Raw genomic sequence first — 21,045 nt, 5'->3', positions numbered from 1 at the left:
AAAATTCTAGTCATAGGAACAATGAAAATGAAAACTGAAATTTGAAGCAAGGACAAATTTCATGCATTTGAAAGGAAATTGGAAAGGTTTAAAAATTTTGTAATTGTACATAATAAAAAGTATCCACAGCAATGCAGATAAGATAATGTCTAATGGATAATCGTCATCACTGGAATTTGAATTATTCATCTATTTATCACATGGCTATATTAACTTCAACACCAAAAATTTAAAAATTAAGGCAAACTAAATTATTTTCATGGGACTCAGGAAAATAATTTAATAAAACACTGAAAGTCTGCATTTTCATTTTGCTTAATACAGGTTATAAACTTTATGTACTATAAAATTATTATTGAATGTCACTGACATATTATGGATAGAATGTCTTCAAGAATTGTATTTAACGTCAGAGTTCATAGGTAAAATATTTGCTGTGTTAAATAAATTCTATGCCTCTCTGTTTCCCCATCCATAAAATAAGGATAATAAAAACATTTGTAAGAGGTTTGCTATAAGGAATGAAAGATAATAAAAGTGAAAGTGATTTTCACAGTGTCTGACTTAAATAAGGCATTCAATAAAGTTTTGACATGATTTAAGAATGCTCTTAAATTAAGAAAATATTTAAAATATATATGTGTGCTTCACTACTCCCTAATGAAACAGCATAGAAATGGTTCCCGCCTCTTGAACGCTGACATAAACCTAGACTATTATTTAAGTGGCCACAGATTTAGGGACAATCAGAAGGGGCAGCATGACGAGTTTGGTAAGCCAGGAAGCAGTGAACATTCAGGGGCCAAAACATTAGAATTTCAGTATTCATGCCGTTCTCAGGAACACAAATTTGTTGATGGGGGTGGAAAGAGTGAAAAAGGATTGGTTGCTAGTTCTGAAGAAATTGTTAATCCAAATAACCATACTATTGCTATTTACCTTGAATTTATCCCATGTCACCTCTGATTTATGTTTGAACACACTACTCCTGTAACCGAGCAGGACCCCATGTGGCCTTCCCGGGACAGACGCCACCCTATATCCTCTGCTGCAGCTCCTCTCTGAAGTACTGAGTTAATAGTATCTGATACATATTTCCTGAGTTTTTCAGGTGCTAAAACTACCATCAAATGGAAGAAATGAACTACCTGATGATCATGAACACGTAGTCCTCAGAACTTCTGGCACCTAAGATATTAACCACCCTGTTACCTCGCCATCAACCAATCAGAGAATTATGCAGGAGCTGGTCATATACCCTGTGACCCCTTCCCTCACCTGACCATTAAAAATACTTTGCTGAAACCCTTCAGGGAGTTCTGCTTTTTTTGAGCACAAGCCACCCATATCTCCATGCATGGCCCTTTCTCTGCTCCAAACTCCAGTGTTTCTTCATTGGTTTAGCTCACTGTGTGTCAGGCACATGGACTTGTGTTTGGTAACACTTCTACCCTTAAAATTTTTTTATGTGTGTGTCTTTTTACATCTATTTGTATCTTCTTCTCTCTGATTTCTGTAAACAGATTAAGACCCAGAGCAGAAAAGAATGGAAATTCCAGGTCCAGCTATGGCAGAGTTCATATCCGGCAGAGACAGGTATGGAGTTGCTCAGAAAGTTCAGGTGATCAAACAGAATGAGGTCCATGGGGTCAAGTTACAGTGAGAAATAACAGCAGTACTAACCACTCCATACAGAGGTCAGCACTGCATCTAGTGTGGATGATCCTGCTAAGTGTAGCCTGATCTGGCTACATTTAAAATTAAGCCCCAATAATTTTTGAGGCCCCCTGAGAATTCCTCCATGGAATAAGGCCTGCAGAGATGCTGTCTGATATTGGTCTTTTATTTGCTATCCTCAGGTCCATCCTGGCATAGGAAATTTGGGCATTGCTAGAGACAGAAGGGACTTTGTTTGTAGCTTTCATTTGTAACTTTGCTTAGCTTAAAACCTTTTAAAAGTAATTTCTACCCTTGTACTTTAGCCACAATTTCCAAATAGGTTTTCAAAAGTATCTTAAAAAAATACCGTAAGGATGGTGTTGGAAGAGGTCATCAGGGAGTATATGATCATGACCACCAGTTGACCTGGGCAATCAGAGACTCCTCACCCACTCCCCTGTTCTTCGGGTGTATGTTTGCCCTCCTTCCTGTAGCCGAAGCGGTTCCAAAGATGTGTAGCCTTGAGAGAGCAAGGTGTTGTTGAAGCCATCTGGGCGGTGCAGAATATAATCCTCATAAAGGTCTCTATATTTTTTTTTAAATTTTAGAGGATGGGTGCAGAGATCTAATCCTCTTGCAGTCCCCCAAGACAAGGCTCATGTGTGAAATCTCTTGCTTAGTAAAACTACCACCTACCAATCTGGGGTGGTCTGCCTCCTTCTTTGGTCTCTTTCTGTAGTCTTCTTATGAGGGTCAGTTTCAGATTTCACCTGAGAATCTCCCAAAGTTACAAAACAACAGAGGTTTTATGAGGAAAATAATTAAATACACTTTAATCTGCAAAAGAGAAAATTATGGGTATTATGGAAACTCCTTTATTAATTCTTTCTTTCTCTATCTCTCTTTCCCTCCCTAGAGAGGGCTCTTTCTCATTCCCTCCATCCATCTGAAACTGCAGAAATGCATCTTAAGGGGCTCCAAGGAGCTCTGGTTCTTTTTGTCTCAGCACAGAAAAAATGCAGCAAGAGGCAAGGTGATAGATAAGAAGTGATTTATTAGAATATGATTTTTGTGAGGTTTATAAACAGGTGGGTGAGAGGATGCCATGCTGAGAGTGCTTAGTGGGCTACAGTTTTATAATCAAAGGAAAAATAGGGAGGAGGAGAAGACCATCTTCTTCTTCATTCTTGAGTACATATCAAGCTTCCATTATCACGTCTTCCTCCATGTCAGGCGGAGGAGTTTTCTTGTCCCTACATGGTCAAGCCTGGACTTTTATAGTGCAATGGAAACGAGCAAAAAGGCAGCAACATATGCTAAAAGTGGTAAACTTAGTACAATATTATCTTTTCCCTATATATATTTTTATTTTTAGTGTGTGCAGGGGAGCATGTGCTAGGAATCATTAACTTACTGAACTCAAAGGGCAGGATGTGGGTCTTGTTCCATAATTTCTTTTTTATTGTTTTGGATCATGTCTCATGCTTCTATTGCATGCTTTTATTGCTAAGCAAGCTTGCTTGGTTTTGTGGTTAAGCAAACTTGCTTTCTTGAGTGATCATTAACTTACAGTGGTCTCCCATATTTTTTTCTTTACTTATAGTCCCTTAGTGGGATTATCTATTTAATCACTTACTTTGTCCCTTTACTCTGTCCCTATCACATCCATCCATCCATCCATCCATCCATCCATCCATCTCTATAGCTCTCCATTTATCCTGCCATTTATTTTGATAATGCTAAACATATTATATAGTCAATTTTCAGTTCTATTATTAAAAAGAAATAGGAAGAAACCCTACTCATTTAGAATAATAGATAAAAACTAACTACAGATAAAAAGGACACTAATAATAAATGCTTTAAGTCTGAAAGAACTAATAAATTACCTTCCTTTAGACAGTGTCTAACATATCATTCTGAGAAACTTTCTCTGAGAATTTGTTAAGATCCTTACAAATTCCTTCAGTGTAGTTACCAGTGTTGTGAGAGAGGTAACTAATAAACTGGAACAAACAAAGGGAAACTCAGCCTAATACAACTAAAAAATATATTGTTAGTTATGTATACATTTCAGTCATTTATTTTTATGTACAAAATGAGTAATTTTTTTCCTAGAGAGACATCATATTATTAAACCCTGGAACTTGCCTCTGAAATATCTTATTATTAATTTTAACTAAGTGGATTATTTTATATATTAATAATGCTATTAATTCACATTTTTCACAAAGTTGAATATACATGGCAATCTATACACACATTGTATTAGCAATGGTTTACATATCTGTAACTGATAATAGTAAAGGAAGTATTGGTGATGATTTCAGATCTTGATGAACCAAAATATATAGTTTATTAAGCACAAAATTTTTATTTCTTCATATCAAAATGTAATTAATCAAACATAGTTTGAAGTATTTAAAGTGTTTTTTCAAAAGCATAAAATTTAACAGAAAATCCAAGTTTCAGATGATGACATTGAACAATTCAAAATTAATGTTTTAGTAACTGATGAGTAAGTAGTACAATTAGAGTCCATGAGCATGGCTGATTCTAGCAAATATCTTCACTCTGTTCAAAACTAGGGAATTGGCTCAAACACAGGAAAAAGAATTTTCAAGCAATAAGAGGAAAGGAACTATCATGCTAAAATGATCTAGAACTTACCGATCATAACTAAATTAAATCTATCATCATTGGTGACAAAGAGTTGGCAGTCATGCTCACTCTTAGCATTCTCTCACTTAGCATAATATTTATGAATCTGTTTAGTTCTTGAAAGGCTTAAGTATGATGAAAGAAAATCAAGAGATGGTCATTTCTCTATGACATACGTGCATAAAGGAAGCATGCATGCATATTTTAAATAAAAATTGTCTGAAAGGCCTTGATTGAAATGTTTTGGCAAATACATTTCTGCCCTCTTAATTTTGTCATTAAATATGCAAAACTTGTTTCTCTTGGCCTGTTTCTTCATGATTTTGCTATTTTGCGACAATTTGCTATTTTGTGAAAATTTTTAAATATTCTGCCAAATAGGAAAGACATACTCTGCCCTTCATAAAACAACACAGAAAATGTTTATATTTCCAAGCCTGAAACAAATGACTTGAAATTAATGACATTTGTTCCAAGAGAAGCCAATAGATCACAAGTCACAGAAGTTAATTTAATTGATTCTGGGAGTTTATTGTAACTGAGACTGGTGAAGTTCCCCAACTCCCTCCTCTCATTCAATATTTTTCCCCCTAGGCTATATGATTATTTTCAAATCAAAATTTCTTAGGTTATCTGAGTTTTGCCTGGCATTCATGCAAGATGTTGTCTTTGTTTCTAAGCATGAGAGCTTATGACAGTGTAACACACTTTTTAAACATGTTTCCTTTAATAATTTGAAAGGTATAATGTATTGATACTACTCAGTGTGTGAGAGTTTATAAGAATCATATCCATTAATGGGGGACTTATTTAGACTAATAGTACCCACTTCCCACTGAGTTTATTTTGACCCAATTTTTCCTTTACACAATATAGAATTGGTGGTTAAATGATTTATTTGCTAAAAACCCCAGCAGATTAACTAGTCATTATATTTATATAAATGGAATAACACACTTGAAAAAGACTGGGAGCTCTAAAACACTCTAAAGTGTCAATTATTATTATTATTTTTGTTACGCCTTCACACTTTAGGAAGTAGTCAGCCTAGCTGATCTCAGTACCAATTAGTGAGATAACTTAATTTATTTTCTTACCTGACCCATTATAAAATTTAAAACATAATTCACTGACTTTATATCATGGGACTGTTATAAGAATAAATTTCAGTTATAGGTATATGGAAGTATTTAGAAAATACATAGCTTAACTTATGCTATTTTTTTTCTCCCCAAGTATTTTAATATTGAATTTGTTTTTATCTATGCATGAAAGCTCATTTATAAATAAGCAACAGATTTGATTTTCTTTTTTAAAGTTAGAAACACTGTAACCAAAATTTTAAAGAAATATTTGTTGGTTGAATTTTATATGTGAATACATTTTAGCTCTAGTCTCAAAATATTTAAGTTTGGATTTATATATATTTACCTTTTTATCCCATTCGTTGAGAAACAGAAAATATGGCTGATCATTTACTAATATGTAAATAACTTTTGTTACTTCATAGCTGACATTAGAAATATCTTAACCTTTTATAACATTTTACTGTTAACCTGGTTACTTTCACTTAAATCATCTCTTCGTTCACTGATTGTTTTCAAATATAAGCAATTATTGAATCTATATTATATGCCAGATGTTGTGTTTAACTTATTGTCTACTCTACTATAAAGATAAGTAGGCAAAGCATTACTGTTTTATTTTTTAGGTGGACTGAGGATCTGGAATGTTGTTACTTCCAAAACAACTTACAGATAATAAGTACCAGATTCGGGACATAGAATATTAATCCAGTATACTTTCCAATACAGCATGGAGTCATGAAGGTCTATCGTTCTTGGAAACACTCTTTTTCTTTCTGTAGCAAAAACATTGGGTTTAAAATGCATTAATTTTATTAGAAATTTTAATAGAAAATGCACTATATAATTGGCTTTTACACAGTAAAAACCAAGCAGCTTATAACTCTGATCATTCTTAATTTCAGTTTAAGAATCAAGAAGACTCTTAGTTAATCAAGAAGATATTACCTAACTGTGCATTTGAATCCAGAAAAAAGTTTAAATATGTGATTTGATTAAAGCTTATTCAAAAATGTTTCTAATAGGTGTTAACATTTATTTTATAAAGGACTTTATAAGTACTTGTCATGGAAACTAGCAGCTTCCCCTCATTTCAATCCCGCCATGCCCAGAAGATATTTTAACCCTTTCTGGCTGTAGTTCTTCTGACAATTTCCTCCGTAAATCTAAATAATGTGTTTAACTTCAATTAGGTATGAAAATCCTAAAAATATTAGCAAATCTAACCCGTACATATGTGTGTGTCTACATCATATATAAATATGATATACATGTATACATATGATATCATATACATATATAATGTACATAATATTTCAAATACACATATATGTGGAGTTAAGAAAATATATCATGAAAGTAAGGGTGGTTTGACATTCAAAAGTCAATGTCGTTCACTGCATTCACATAATAAAGGAGAAAATCATTTTTATGATGAAAAAACTAACAGTTAACAGCACTGTTGCTTAAAGACAGGTAAAATACGAAGAGAAAAGAACTTTCTCAATGTGATAAAGGGATTCTATTTCTTAAAAAGTTATAAGAAATGAACATTTTCATAATTATGTGAAAGGTAAGGTCATGACTCATCAAAGAAATTCTAATTAAATTCACAATGGGATAAAAGTACAAGGCCACACCACTGTCAAAATGAAAGAAAGAAAGAAAGAGAGAGAGAGAGAAAGAAAGGAAGGAAGGACGAGAGAGAGAAAGAAAATCTTGGCATGTGTCTGACTGGGGAGAGCCTGACAATGCCAAGTGAGGGAGAGGATATGGAGTAAATGGAGCTTCCATAGCTTCCTAATGAGCGTGTCAACTTGTACAACCACTTTGCAAAACTGTTGGCAATATTTTCTAAGCCTGAATGAGAAATTCCACTAACGTCTCTGTTGTCAACAGAGATGTACGCATAGTTACAAAAAAGCATGTGCAGAACCATTCCTAATAGTCACTAAGCAGAAACTGTTCAAATTCACAGATCTTTGTGATTCTATCTGAATATTTTCAATTGCTATTTCCAATAGAAAAATTCTCTGTTCTGATGACTTTAGCTCATTGTTAAACTCATCTATTGAGATCTGAATTCCCAATATTTTATTCGTTACATTACTATTATTTCATTTGATTTGTCAAGTATATTTCAATTATCTGATGAAAATTTCCCATGCTTTGTTTATTTTAACCATTTTCTCTCATTTGGCATATATATGATTATGCATTATACATAACATATATTATAAATATTTCAAAGTTCTTGCCAGATAACTCATATTTGATCATCTGAGGACTGGTTTTTGATCATATGATCCTTTTTCTTATCATAACAGATTATTTTTGATGAAATGTTGCAACCCTGTACAAAAAGCATAGAAAAATTTTGCATGAGATTTCTCTTCAGAGAGAAGATGCCAGGGGACAGATAAGTTGTCTGTTTAGTTTCATAGATACATAGATGGAGAAGACTTGTTTCCCAAGAGTTATACACAATGGATTCTACCCTGAAGTCTGATGTACTCTGATTTAAGTGATTTAGATGATGAAATTTTAGACTGTTGAGATGAAAAGATTTAGGACTTTGAACTACTGTTGTAATAGGAAGGGGTTTTGTGGTAAAAGTATTTTGCATTTGGGAGGGACAAGTATCATTGCAGGCGAGAATGTGGCCTGTGTTAGGCAGAATTCTAAGATGTCTCCAAGATTCATGTTCCTGGTATACATGCCTTGCATAATCCTTGGAACATAATGGATTTTACTTCCATTCATTAGATTTTGTTAGATGGCATAATTGACCTTAAGACAGGGAGATTCTTTAGGTAAGTCTGACATAATCACATGAACCCTTTAAAAACAGAATTTACCAGGCTGGTTGCAGATAAGAAAGTCAGAGTTTCAAAGAATAAGAAGGACTAAATATACCATTGTTGACTTGAAAGAAGTGAGACAAGTACCATGAACCTGGCCTCTCGCAGCTGAGAGTGGACCCTGGTGGTCAGCCTGTAAGAAAACTGGAAAACTGGCATCTCGGTCTTAAAAATGCAAGGAACTAAATTCTGCCAATAAGAATGAGCCTCCAGAAAAGAACTCAGGCAGGCTGACACTATGCCTTCAGACTTTTGACACAAGCAGAGAGCCCAGCCATGCCATTTCAGATTTTGATCTACAGAACAGAACTGTGATGATGTTTCAAAACAGTAAATGAGTGGTAATTTGTTATGAAGCAATTGAGAACTATCACAGAAGACTTACACTTTCCTTTAGTAAACTGATAGAGGGGGACCTGATTACTTAAAACCAATTAGCAATGGGGCAGAAGAGCAGCTGGTTTGCAGTTCCACCATTATGCTCTGAGGGCACTGTCCTGCAGGGATGCTCAACCGGAGTTTTAAGTATTCACCATGGCCTCTCCTCTTGGCCGTTCCAAAATCTTAATCTTTATCTTCTCGGTAGCATACAGTTGCCCAAAACTCCTAATTGCTTGGATAATTAGACTTCTGGCTTGTGCAGGTTCAGAATTCAGCAGATGTCTTGACGAAATCTGACAGAGTTTTGGTATCTCACTAGTAGTTTCTTACTATTCTGTCACTGACCTGATCCTCAGATGCTTGTCCTAAGTCTAGAATCAGCCAAGGCCCTGAAGGAAAATATACATAAAAATATTAGCTCACAGGTCCATGGGATTTGCTTTTTCTTTTCATTTATCTCCTCCAATTTTCTTTGCCTCAGCAGTGCTAAGTTGCCTTGATACAGAAAGATTATTGTGTTTTTATCTCTTTTACAGAGTTGTGTTCAGCAGAAACATTCTTTGCTCTGTCACTGGTTTGTGATACACAAGTGACATCTAACGTCATGTATAATGTTGTATACAAAATATATTAATTTAATAAAAATATATTACTTTATATAAGGAGAATAACATATTTATGTCAAAATGCATATTGTTTAAGTCTGAAGGGGAATGATATAAAGTGTAATTAAAAACATTTTTGTCTGCTTGAACAACTAGGATTTTGGAGGCTATTGTTTTACAGTTAAACCCAGATGTTCAAGCTATATTTACAGAATAATAAGTGGTAGCAATGGAGAAGACACTCATGACTTCACCCTCCTTCATCACTTGGCAACAGAACTCTAACTTAGTGCCCCCAGGTACACCACCACAGACTGAATTTGGATTTCTTTCTTCCTTTTTTCCCCTTTTTCTTTTTTTCTTTCCTTCTTTCTTTCTTTCTTTCTTTCTTTCTTTCTTTCTTTCTTTCTTTCTTTCTTTCTTTCTTTCTTTCTTTCTCTTTCTTTCTTTCTTCCTTCCTTTCTTTCTTTTTCTTTCCTTCCTTCTATCTTTCTCTCTCTCTCTGTCTCATATGAAATTCTTGTTTTTAACAAAATCTCCATATATATATAAAAAAAAAGAGAGAGAGAGAACAAGTTTCTGGCAAGGTGGAGCAACTGGAACCCTTGCTTACTGTTGGTTCAGAATGCAAAATGGTGCAGCTGCTACAGAATACAATATGGAAGTTCCTCAGTAAATTCCAAATACAACTATTATATGATCCAGCAATCTAGCTTCTGGATATTTGTCCAGAAGAATTGAAATCAAGATCTTGAAGAAATATCTGCACTTCTGTGGTTATTTCTGCACTGTTAACAATAACCAAGCCATGGAAGCAACTAAAATGTCCATCGACAGATGAAGGGATAAAGAAAAGGTGGTAGAGCTTCCCTGGTGGTGCAGTGGTTGAGAATCTGCCTGCTAATGCAGGGGACACGGGTTCGAGCCCTGGTCTGAGAGGATCCCACATGCCGTGGAGCAACTAGGCCCATGAGCCACAACTACCGAGCCTGCGCGTCTGGAGCCTGTGCTCCACAACAATAGAGGCCGCGATAGTGAGAGGCCCGCGTACCACCATGAAGAGTGGCTCCCGCTTGCCACAACTAGACAAAGCCCTCGCACAGAAATGAAGACCCAACACAGCAAAAATAAATAAATTAATTAATACACTCCTACCTCCAACATCTTCTTTAAAAAAAAAAAAAAGAAAATGTGGTATATACATACAATGAAATATTTTTAAGGCTTATATAAAGAAGAAAGTCCTGTGAAATATGATAACATGGATGAACCTGGAAGACATTATCCTAAGTGAAATAAGCCAGTCACAGAAGGACAAATCCTGTTTGATTTCACTGATATAAGGTTTCTAAAATAGTCAAATTTTTAGAAGCAGAGAGCAGAACTGTGGTTGCCAGGAGCAGGAAGTAGGGGAAGGGGAGGGTGTTACTCAGTGGGTGTAAATTTCTTTAATGCAAGATAAATGTGAAACTCTGCTGTACAACATTGGGCCTGTAGTTAACGATCTTGCTTTGTACACTTAAAACTTTGTTAAGAGGGTAGAGATCTCATCTCAAGTGTTCCTACCACAATAAAATAAAAATTAGAATTTGAAAAAACACAACTAAAATTTTATTTTCATTCATCCTTTTCATTCACTGACAGATATCTGAATGTCATTTCTGACTAAGTCATGAAACAACAACAACACATCTTGTTTTGTAATTGTGGTGTCAGAAACCTCACTATTCTATAAAATCCTTTGTTATACTACCCTTAAATAGATTAGGCCCTATGTTGCTCTTTTTAACATTTATTAAATATTTTCTTCATATTATATACCATTAAATATTTTATTGCCATGTTATGATGTAATTGCTATATAAAAACTGAACAATGTCACAGAAACTATTAGAAAATTTTAATTCACAATGAGTTACAAATGCTCTTTTCAATTTTTTTTATGTGCAGGAAATAAAGCAAACTACATCAAGAGAAGGTGAGTGCATGTTTTTTCTTAGGTCAGCTTTTACAGGCTTATCTTATTTTCTTTCAGAGACTCTATGAGAAGTGTCTAAGCCTGTCAGGACCAAGATCTTAGACAACCTCTACATAGAGAGGAGGAATGGAGGGAACCAGAAGGGGATGCTTCTAGAAAGAAAGAGTAGAGATATTTGCTCATAAATCTACAGTTACCAAAAAGAACACCACCAACTTCCAATGTCGTCTTTTGCCACTTATTTGTAGAAATGTGAAGGCAGGAAGTTACTTAGCTATTTCCTTAATGGAGAATAAAATGTTAACTTTACATATTCACCAGGGAGCAATCTTATTTAAATTTTATTTCAAACCAAAGAACAAGTTATCACCACAATAAGTGGAATAATAATAGCAGTGAATAAAGAATGTTAGCTAATGTTTATTAATTATATGGCACTTTGCTTAGACTTTACTGGCAGCAACTTAGCGAGCTAACACCAAGAATTTAAAATCATTTTATACATTATATAACTGAAGCTTAGACAAATTAAAGACTTGCCTAAGATCATTCAAGTTGCATGTGGCATTGAAGAGTTTTGTAGATTCCTACCCCAAAAGCACAGTAACTAGTGTGTAGTGGGACTTCACCACAACTACCAGTATTGAAACCTAATAGGATAGAACTCACATTTGCCCTTTGAAATGTGAATATTCTGCAAGAAAGTTTCAACATTGAAACACACGTAGCTTTAGAAGAACTTTAGATACTGCTTGTGTAGAAAATCTATACAGCCTTTTAGATTTAGTTGGAAAATGTATGCAATGATTACAGAACCAAAATAATTGTCTTCCCCATGAGAGTAAATATACTGTTAAATATATCTTTGTGTCTGGGTTTTTTTTACCACATTAGAGAGAGAGTACTCCATCAATAATACATTGGGCTTTTTTAAAGGAAGTAGAGAATTTGTTAATTCCAAAGGGGCAAGTAGACAGTAAATGAGTAGTGAAACTGTGAAATACAGTTAACACTAACAAAGTTAGAAGCCTGCAGCTGTTTCCAAAATTGAGTAAATTGCAGAGAATAAATGGTACTAGACACTGTTCACTTAGATTTTCTTTCCTTTTCTTGTTTTCTTTTTCATTTTTTTTTTTTAATTCCTCTAAGCATCAGAAAAAAGAAGAACAACAGGCTGAATCCTAGTGTGATCTTGACTTTTTGGATAGAGCATCTGTTGATTTTTGAGCTTGTCCATTTGAGTGAGTGATTGATTATGCTACTCAGGGTCAAGGAGAGACAACACTGCTGTGCTGGCTGACAGCAGCCATGGGTCTATAGCTAGATTTGTTCACATTGAGTTGAGTTCCTAGTCTCAGGCTAAAATAAGCATGACATTTCTAACAGAATTTTTGTTTTTTTTAATAAATTGATATTCATGCTCTCTATTAAAATGAGCACAGGATGTGTTGCTTTGTTGTTCATTACAAATATATGTAATATATATATATATATATATGCCAGTAAAACCATTACTACAAAGTGATAGCCAGAGCTAACACCTCTAAAAGTTTCCTTGTGACCCTTTGATTGATTGTAGTGGTAAGACCACAACATGAGATGTATCCTCTTAAATTTGTAAGTGCACAATACAGTACTGTTAACTACAGGCGCTACGTTGTTTAGCTGGTCTCTAGAACTTATTCATCCTGCATTACAGGAATTTTTTTACCCATTGAACAATATGTCCTCATATCCCCCATTCCTCCAGGCCCTGGCAACCACCATTCCACCTTCCACTTAGCAGTGTTTGTTCTTCTGTGACTGGCTTATATCACTTAGGGCAGTATCCTCTAGGTTCATCCATGTTGTCATGTAGCACAGGATTTTTTTCTTTTCATTTTAAGACTGAATAATATTCCACTGTATGTATAACCACCTTTTAAAAATCCATTTATCTGTTGATGGACATCTGGATTGTTTTCACGTTTTGGCTATTGTAAATAATGCTGCAATGAACATGGGAGTGCAGATACCTCTTCAAGATCCTGACTTTAATTCTTTTGAAAAAATACACTGAAGTTGGTAGACTGCTTTTTAATTTTTAATCATTACAGCACTATCTTTGGAGTACTTGATAGAACAGGCAATGCTTATAGGGAAATACATTTTACAAAATCTAGAAGAATCTGAATTGGCAGGTTCAGCCCCAAAGCTGATCTTTTCCTATTTGTTGTCATCTACAAGCCATCCTACTTTAAATATGGTAGATAGTTTGTTCCACATGTTTGTTTTGAACAAGTATTCACTTCCTGTGTTTCAAGAATCTGTGAAATAGCTAAATTTCAAAAGTTGTTGCATTTGTATCTTAGAACATTTGTCTAATTGTCTTCTTGGCTTGACCCCTGAGGCAAAGCAGAGTCTAAATATAAAACATATAAATAAATATGCATATATATTTATATTGTAAATAGTATATATTAAATATATAATAACTACATAATATATTATAAACATATTGTATAAATATTAAATAGTACATAATATATATTTTATTATATATAGTAAAAAGCATATTTATATTACATATACATAGCATACATATTTACATTATATATTAATATATAAATATAAATCACATGCAATTAATAATTCATATTAATTAGATGATCTCTGTGTTACTCACTGAATTAATGAAAATGGATTATTTCACAGAAGTAATATGAACTTAAATTAAAGGAAGAGTGGAAAAATGAACAATTTTATCTTTTAAATTGGATCTTCCCCATGGATTTTTTTTTTAATGGGTAGCAGTTTCTCACACCTGCCCCTATTAAGATCACTTCCAACTCAGATGATTGAACTGAAAAAACAAGACAACTCCACAGGAGCAAGTAATTTCTCTCCTCTGTTTATTCCCGCATCCTTGGCTCACATACAGGGCCTATTACAGGACAGGTGCTCATTGCAAATTTGTTGGCTGGATTGAATGAATTAGTTTTCTTGTATGCTTTAGTTTCTTATCAAGGGTATTTTTGTTTCTTTGTCTGAGGTGAAGTAGTTGAATCCTCAGGTAGATAGTGCTTAGAGATAAGTTGGAAGTGGAAATGTGCCCAATAAAAATGAGTAACTGAGCTGAAAATAAAGTTATTTTTTATCCAGTCACTTCTGTGAGTTTTTGAAAGCATTTGCAAGGCTTTTGGTGAAAATATACATAAAGAGGTAACAAAAAGGACCTAAGTTGGACAGTATTTTTAAGACATTTGAAAAATCAGTTTGCAATGAATTCTGAAGTCAGAGTACATTTATAGCTAGACTCCGTTAGAGTGAATTGAAAGTTCCAATTTTGGCTTTCCAAGTTTGATCTAGTCATTCTATAGAGACGGCACAGCATTTTGAAGTGTTTCACCAATTAACTTTAAGCAATCTGTGCAGTTTTTATTAATATTTCCAACAAGGCTACAAAAATCCTATCGCTAATGAGATCAAAGTGTGCTTCAAACTTGATGCAAGACTGCCATCTTCAAACACAAGAGAACACTACGATGCCATCACACTGCAAATCAACTCACTGACTGGCTCTTTACAAATGTAAGAGAGCAAGGTAGGGAATTAGGAAAATAACAGGGTGAAATTTGGATACAAATTTCAGTTTCTTTCTTTAAATTATTAACTATATAAACAAGAAAATATCTACTCTATTTGCATGTCCTACTAATAGATTTCCTAAACACCATATTCATTACTATTTCATGACAGAATAATATCTTGGAAAAATTCTGTTAATAGGAAACCCAGTTTATGTCTCAGATTTAGCAAGACAGAAACCTGTCAGCAGATAGAAGGGATATCTAGGAAAAGATACAGGTTGTCTAAAAAAACATCAGGTCTGCTTGTAAGTGATTCACACTTTAACTTCCCCCATTCACTTTCTTCCCCAGCTGGGTTTCCTATTTGGTTCAAACATAATGAGACATTCTATATCATCTAGGACTGCACTAGCATATTCTTTCAATTAAATTTAAATTATAGTTGCATACCTGGCTTTTAGATTTTCTCTTTCAAAGTCCTTTGCCTATTCAATGAGGAATTTTTATCCACAAGTAACATTATTTTCAATGTATTTTCAATAATTGACTCTTTAATGTTGTGGAAATAAAAGTAATGATGTTGAACCCAGGCTTAACTTAATGCTTGCTGTACTGACTGCTACCAATAATCAAATGAAGTGTTTAACCTTCTAGAATTGTCTCTGAATTTGCTATTAATGGTGAATATTTCATGAACTAGTAAATCAGAAAGCTCTTACATTAAAGAGTCTGCGGAAAATGAAAATCTCCCTTAATATTTGATTTTGAATTAATTATAGGAAAACTGATTATTAACACAAATTAACTTATTTGAAGTGACTTATTTAATTGCAAATAGAGTTGTCATTTGCTATTCCCTGGGGACTGGTTCCAAGACCCTTCTCAGATACCAAAATTTTAGGATGCTCAAGTCCCATAGTTGGCCCTCGCAACCCACAGTTCCACATCTGTGGATTCAACCAACTGCAGATCATGTAGTGCTGTAGTATTTAAAACAAAACAAAACAAAACAAAAAACAAGTGTAAGTGCACCCGTGTAGTTCAAACTTATGTTGTTCAAAGATCAACTGCACTTAAATAGACATTAAATACATGTAACAAACATTATGTGATTTCAAATAAAATGCTCCTGAATTGATTCAACCTGCATGTGGCAGGCACCAATTATGTGTCAATCATGGTGCCCAGGACTAGAACACAATGAAGAATGAGAGACTTGAGTTTTACTTGTAAAAAACTAGCACTCTAAGGGCTTCCCTTCCATTTTCTTGTTGATTTGCCTCTATAAAATAATGAAACAATTTAAAAGCTAACTAAACAATATGTGGATTAATATTGAAGCTCTTTTCAGAAATATTATTAAATTTCAACTAAGTACTAAATCCCAATACTGTTTTTTTACTCTTCTTATCATCATTATTATTTTAAAAAAGAAGTAAAATGTACAGATAACACTAGTAATAAATAATCATTAATAGCTACTGCAATATTCACAATTCTTTGCTTTATGTTATTAAAAAAAAATAGTCCTGATGTATAACCCTGGGTAAGATTATTTTCTCTAATTCTTCTCTAGAAGTCAATATAATTTGTTGCATAAAGAAATTTTTAAAATGCTAAATTGCTTTTTTCCAGTTTGATATGTAACGAATAACCTAATTAATTTCCCAGACTTCCTCATTTTCCACCTGGGCTGAGGGATATTTTACCATTGGGGGGTAGGAGTGGGTAAAATAAATGAAAGAAGTTAATAGTACTGGCTGAATAAATGAGGTGGAGAGAAAATTTGTGGGGATGACAGCCAGACAGTGTAACACACTCACCTCATCCTCTTGGTGCTATCTCATCACTTCTTTTGTATCTTTGCATAAACCATGTTGTTTTCAGGATTATAGAATTTTAGGTATTTTAAGTTCCCTACTAATCTTTAAATCACAATACAATATTTATTAAAATCTTAATATTAATTGTTCCTTTAAAATGTCAGAGTTTAATTTTAGTTGTAGTTTTATGAATACTAGCAATAATAGTATTAGGGATGGGACTATTAATGATAAAGGTAGTAGTGGTAATATTAGTTATGATTTATTAAGGGTTCACTCTGGCAAAGAATTGTGCTGAATTTGCATTATTTATTACTTGTTATTCATTCACAATGATTGTGACAATTATTATTATTTGGATGAAAGCCATAACATATTTGAAGACATGATGTCTAATGGCCACTGAGAAAACTATCTTGAGTAGACAAATATTCCCTATTGAGTAGAAATTTGAGGCTTTAGATGGGTGTGTTTTGAGAATATTTCTGAAACCCCAAAACTTTTCAAAAATATTCTCAAAACACACCCATCTAAAGTCACCAAAGTCATATAGATAATCATGGGAGATTTAGTATTGCAATTCCTGATTTATGATTATCTCCTCTTGATGTTTCATAATTTCTTATAAATAGTGCAATGGCAACTTTTGGTTTGAACCCTGTCTATACCACTTACTTTTCACTGATTTGATTTTGGAAAAGTTATTTTAAAGCCCTTGTCTCCATTTCTTCATCTTTAAAATGGGTGTAATAATAGTCTCTTCATAGGATAATTCTAAGTATCCTAGTTTTAACTAATGAAGGTTTCATTATATTAATTCATTAGAACAGTGTTGAACACAGCATTCTAGAAAGTATTAGCCACTACTGTTCTAAGACTAAAGGATCCTTTGCTTTAAATAAGTATATAGCTAATCAATATCTGGTATCACTTAGAGATTATATGCTCATAATAGTCAAATAACTGCATTTGCTTATGTTTATATCTAATAGCCTTAGATATTTAGCACATTGTAAATAAGTGGTAGGAAAGGAAATACAGTCAATCCATTTTCTATTTTCACTGTTGGTGGCAAATGCAGGTGAAGAACAAGTAAAAACCACAAATTATTTTTATCTATTACACTTTTCTAACTAGAGATAGATTCAAGATTTTAATAGCAAATATATGACCTAAAAGGTGATGCTACAAAATGTACCTACTAACTCTTTGTCAAATTATCAGTTATTGATGTGCCAATTAAAATATCCTGGAGAAAGAGAATGAGATACATTTGGTGTAAGGTTAGGTTGTTTATTTGAGATGTTTCTGGTTTCTTAAGGTAGGCTTGTATAGCTATAAACTTCCCTCTTAGAACTGCTTTTGCTGCATCCCATAAGTTTTTGGTCATTATGTTTTCATTGTCATTTATTTCAAGGTATTTTTTGATTTCCTCTTTGATTTCTTCAGTGATCTCTTGGTTATTAAGTAATGTGTTGTTTAGCCTCCATGTGTTTGTATTTCTTACAGAGTTTTTCCTGTAATTGATATCTAGTCTCACAGTGTTGTGGTTGGAAAAGATGCTTGATACAATTTCAACTTTCTTAAATTTACCAAGGCTTGATTTGTGACCTAAGATATGCTCTATCCTGGAGAATGTTCCATAAGCACTTAAGAAGAAAGTGTATTCTGTTGTTTTTGGATGGAATGTCCTATAAATATCAATTAAGTCCATCTTGTTTAATGTATCATTTAAAGCTTGTGTTTCTTTATTTATTTTCATTTTGGATGATCTGTCCATTGGTGAAAAGTGTGGTGTTAAAGTCCCCTACTATGATTCTGTTGCTGTTGATTTCCCCTTTTATGGCTGTTAGCATTTGCCTTATGTATTGAGGTGCTCCTCTGTTGGGTGCATAAATATTTACAATTGTTATATCTTCTTCTTGGATTGATCCCTTGATAATTATGTAGTGTCCTTCTTTGTCTCTCGTAATAGTCTGTTTTAAAGTCTATATTGTCTGATATGAGAATTGCTACTCCAGCTTTCTTTTGATTTCCATTTTCATGGAATATCTTTTTCCATCCCCTTACTTTCAGTCTGTATGTGTCCTTCGGTCTGAAGTGGGTTTCTTCTACACTGCATGTATACAGGTCTTGTTTTTGTATCCATTCAGCCAGTCTATGTCTTTTGGTTGGAGCATTTAATCCATTTACATTTAAGGTAATTATGGATATGTATGTTCCTATTACCATTTTCTTAATTGTTTTGGTTTATTATTGTAGGTCTTTTCCTTCTCTTGTGTTTCCTGCCTAGAGAAGTTCCTTTAGCATTTGTTGTAAAGCTGGTTTGGTGTTGCTGAATTCTCTTAGCTTTTGCTTGTCTGTAAAGCTTTTAATTTATCCATCAAATCTGAATGAGATCCTTGCTGGGTAAAGTAATCTTGGCTGTAGGTTTTTCTCTTTCATCACTTTAAATATGTTCTGCCACTCCCTCCTGGCTTGCAGAGTTTTTGATGAAAGATCAGCCGTTAACCTTATGGGGATTCACTTATGTGTTACTTTTTGTTTTTCCCTTGCTGTGTTTAATATTTGTTCTTTGTATTTAATTTTTGACAGTTTGGTTAATATGTGTCTTGGCATGTTTCCCCTTGGATTTATCCTGTATAGGACTCTCTGTGCTTCCTGGATTTGATTAACTATTTCCTTTCCCATGTTAGGGTAATTTTCAACTATAATCTCTTCAAATATTTTCTCAGTCCCTTTCTTTTTCTCTTCTTCTTCTGGGACCCCTATAATTCTAATGTTGGTGTGTTTAATGCTGTCCCAGAAGTCTCTGAGACTGTCCTCAATTATTTTCATTCTTTTTTCTTTATTCTGCTTGGCAGTAGTTATTTCCACTATTTTATCCTCCAGGTCACTTATCTGTTCTTCTGCCTCAGTTATTCTGTTATTGATCCCTTCTAGAGAATATTTAATTTCATTTATTGTGTTGTTCATCTCTGTTTGTTTGCTGTTTAGTTCTTCTAATTCCTTGTTAAACGTTTCTTGTATATTTTCCATTGTATTCCTAAGATTTCATCTTTACTATCATTATTCTGAATTCTTTTTCATGTAGACTGCCTATTTCCTCTTCATTTGCTAGGTCTGGTGTATTTACCTTGCTCCTTCATCTGCTGTGTGTTTCCCTGTCTTCTCATTTTGCTTAACTTACTGTGTTTGGGGTCTCCTTTTCACAGGCTGCAGGTTCGTAGTTCCCGTTGTTTTTGGTGTCTGTCCCCAGTGGCTAAAGTTTGTTCAGTGGGTTGTGTAGTCTTCCTGGTGGAGGGAACTAGTGCCTGTGTTCTGGTGGATGAGGCTGTTTCTTGTCTTTATGGTGGGCAGGTCTACATCTGGTGGTGTGTATTGGGGTGTCTGTGGCCTTATTATGATTTTAGGCAGCCTCTGTGCTAATGGATGGGGTTGTGTTCCTGTCTTGATAGTTGTTTGGCATACAGTGTCCTGCACGGTAGCTTGCTGGTCGTTGAGCGGAGCTGGGTCTTGGCGTTGAGATGGAGATCTCTAGGAGATTTTCACCATTTAATATTATGTGGAGCTGGGAGGTTTCTTGTGGACCAGTGTCCTGAACTTGGCTCTCCCACCTCAGTGGCACAGCCCTGATGCCTGGCTAGAGCACCAACAACCTGTCCTCCACACAGCTCAGAATAAAAAGGAGAAAAAAAAAGAAAGAAAGAAGAAGATAGAATAAAATAAAATAAAGTAAAATAAAATAAAGTTACTAAAATAAAACATAAATAATAGTTATTAAGAAAACAATTTTTTTTTTCTTTTTTCAGGGGAAAGCGTGAACGCAGTCCCCCACTACCACAAATTATGCAGTCGAGTTTCCCACATTTGGGGAAATTGCAGGGGTCAGCACATCTGGAGTGCAATGGATAAGCCCCTCCCTTGGAAAACCACCTTCGTGATCATGGTATCTCCCCTGCCAGGTAAGTATAGAAAACAAAATTTTTTAATAAAAAAAAAACAAAAAAAAGAACAAAAAACTGAAACAAAAACAAACAAACAAACAAAATGGACAGACAGAACCCTAGGACAAATGGTTAAAGCAAAGCTATACAGACAAAATCACACACAGAAGCATGCACATACATACTCACAAATAGAGAAAAAGGGAAAAAAAAAACAAAACCCATATATCATTGCTCCCAAAGTCCACATCCTCAATTTGGGATGATTCGTTGTCTATTCAGGTATTCCACAGATGCAGGTACATCAGGTTGATTGTGGAGATTTAATCCTCTGCTCCTGAGGCTGCTGGGAGAGGTTTCCCTTTCTCTTCCTTGTTCGCACAGCTCCCGGGGTTCAGCTTTGGATTTGTACCCGCCTCGGCATGTAGGTCGCCTGAGGGCGTCTTTTCTTCACTCAGACAGGACGGGGTTAAAGG

General features: G+C 34.3%; 1 non-coding gene across 1 annotated transcript; it reads right to left on the bottom strand.

Annotated features, from left to right (window-relative positions):
* Positions 1-20,431: 20,431 nt before the first annotated feature.
* Positions 20,432-20,595, bottom strand: LOC115802412 (U1 spliceosomal RNA). The gene has a single exon (XR_004022878.1). It is a non-coding gene; the product is annotated as a U1 spliceosomal RNA (small nuclear RNA).
* Positions 20,596-21,045: the final 450 nt, after the last annotated feature.

This window comes from Delphinapterus leucas, chromosome 4, assembly GCF_059928025.1.
Source record: "Delphinapterus leucas isolate spDelLeu-1000000601 "Yukka" chromosome 4, BTC_Dleu_Yukka2, whole genome shotgun sequence".
In the NCBI taxonomy this organism is placed as follows: domain Eukaryota; kingdom Metazoa; phylum Chordata; class Mammalia; order Artiodactyla; family Monodontidae; genus Delphinapterus; species Delphinapterus leucas.
The sequence above is the reverse complement of the archived record's forward strand: the minus strand, read 5'-3'. Positions and strand labels throughout refer to the sequence as shown.